Source organism: Mastomys coucha, chromosome X (assembly GCF_008632895.1).
Source record: "Mastomys coucha isolate ucsf_1 chromosome X, UCSF_Mcou_1, whole genome shotgun sequence".
NCBI lineage: Eukaryota > Metazoa > Chordata > Mammalia > Rodentia > Muridae > Mastomys > Mastomys coucha.
Genome location: NC_045030.1, coordinates 90,297,151 through 90,299,524, shown reverse-complemented (window position 1 = coordinate 90,299,524; position 2,374 = coordinate 90,297,151). Strand labels below are relative to the sequence as shown.

Genomic DNA, 2,374 nt, shown 5'->3' with positions numbered 1-2,374 from the left:
ATATTTTTATAATATATAAATATAGAAATATAAAACATATAAAATACATAATTTGTTATATGATTATAATTTAATGTATTAGCTTAATATAATATATTATATATATTATGCATATTTGCCTTATTGCTTCTTCTGTGGTTGAACTACTTGATATTGTATGATGTGATGTTAAAGTAGCCCAGAAACATCTCATATGAAATAATATGAAACTGATAGATATTTTATGTATGCAAAAGAAAAAGTCAACAAAACAATTCAGAGATAAATCCAGAATGAAGCAATTTAATATCTGAAATAATGTACTAGTTAGCTAAAATAATATCAGAAAGAAATACAATATTTTTATTTTTAATGTATATGTATGTGCACAGGTATGGGGGACAGGTGTGTACAGATGTCTTTAGAAGCTATAACTATGTTAAATCAACTAGAATTGGAGTTACAGGTGACTGTGGTCCGCTTGAAGCTGGTGCTCAGATTCAAACTCTGGTCCTTGGGAAGACTAACAAACACTCTTAACTGCTTACCCATTTCTCCATCCCCTAACTTTTTTCCATATAATTGTTCAAAAATATTTTGACAATCTCACATTTATTAATAGCACACTTTGATTAGATGTACTACTTCAAATTTGCCTCACACTCTTGCTGATCCCTTTCTTCTAATTAGTCTTCAGCCTATTCTTGTATTCCTCTTTTTGTTTTTGTTGATTTTGTTTGTTTTGTTTTGTTTTTTCATTTGTTGGTTTCTCCAGGTACCTTGCAAGCAGTAACATCTGCTGAGGGTTGAACATTTCAGTGTTGCTTAAAATGCCTAAAATTGACTAAAGTATATTTTCTAAATGTCATGTCATTAAAGTAATTAACAGTGAAATAATTAGAAATTATGATCAACAGAGACTTATCCTGCTGCCATTCTACATGTAATTTTATGCACTGTATACAGTTAGTTACCTTGTCAAAGCAATATGAATGATGGAAATGTTTGTGATTAAAATTATATAGTTAGCTAGATAAAACTAAAACAATATTGCCTTCTTTAAGTTCATGTATACATTATAAAATTTTAGGCTCTATAACCAAAATCATTTTGCAAATAATAAATTTACATGAGAAACAAGTAGTTGAACTACAAATATGAACAGGGTTAATAGAAAAATTATAATATGCTGAAAAACTGTGGTATCCTGCCGCTCTGCCCCATTGTGGAATCCTAAAGCAAAAGAAAGCCGTGACAGGCCCAGAACTTAGACCACATGCCTGCAGCATGAATCACCAGCGGCAGCCCTGGAGATCAAATGCGGACTTTGCAGCTGGGACATCAAAGGAACTGAAACTATTGAAACTCAGTCTTCCTCCCTAAAACTACATTAGAAGGGTGTTGTGTAAACAGACTGGAATGCTATTTCCCTGTTCTCATGCCTATGCTAAAAGCCAAGAGGTGTTTTAGTTTCAATTCTGCCTGAGCTATATAAACCCGTTTCTCTCTAGTAAAGACGCACCTTGATCCTTGATAAAAGCTTACTTGGTGTGGTTTCTTTGTCTCTTCCCTCACCCACTTGTTTCCACAGGTACTTAATTATCCCAGTTCGCTAATACCCACGGAGAGAGAGACTGTGGGTCAGTCTCTCTCAAAAAACAAAGGTATCAAAAATTGAGGTGCTTTTGAAAATGGTGCATAATTCATTTGACACAGTTTAATAACCCCTCTTCATTTTTTGTTTTGTTTTCTTTTAAACAAGTTCTTATTACATAGTTCTGACTTATCCAGAAATTGCTGTTTACATCAGGCTAGACTCACATCGTCTGGAATTTCAAACACACACACACACACACACACACACACACACACCCCATTCATAGCTATACTTATATATGCACATATTAATATAAACATTGTAATTGATAAAAGAACAGAAACATTTTTATTCAATTTAGAAAAAAGGGGTAAATAAAAATTGCTTATGAACATTTTGGTAATGCTACTACAAACAAAAGCAAGAATTGCAAATACTAAAACACTAACAAAGTATATATTTATTTGCACAAAATATCAAACATTCTATTAAATGGACACAATATTTTTGGAATTAAAAGAGTGCAGAAAAATGAGAAATTAAGATGTTGAGCTTCATAGTTACTTTGCTAACAATTTCTTTAGAAATATACAGGAAAGGGGCCTACCACCAGAGAGCACATTAAGCCAGAGACCCAGGCAGCAGCCACCATTTTCTCTTGGGTGAGGTTCTGAGAATGGAGCAACCAGCCCGGAGGCGCCTTAAGCCAGAGACCCGGGCGGGATTTGCTATTTTCTCTAGGGTGAGTTTCTGAGACCTGAGCAGCCAGCCAGGAGCCACAAGCCCCACGACTCCCAG

The 2,374-nt window shown here is 34.2% G+C and overlaps 1 pseudogene; it reads left to right on the top strand.

The window, feature by feature from the left end:
* Positions 1 to 2,252: 2,252 nt before the first annotated feature.
* The window catches only part of LOC116086933, a 57,842-nt pseudogene continuing 57,720 nt past the window's right edge, over positions 2,253 to 2,374 (top strand).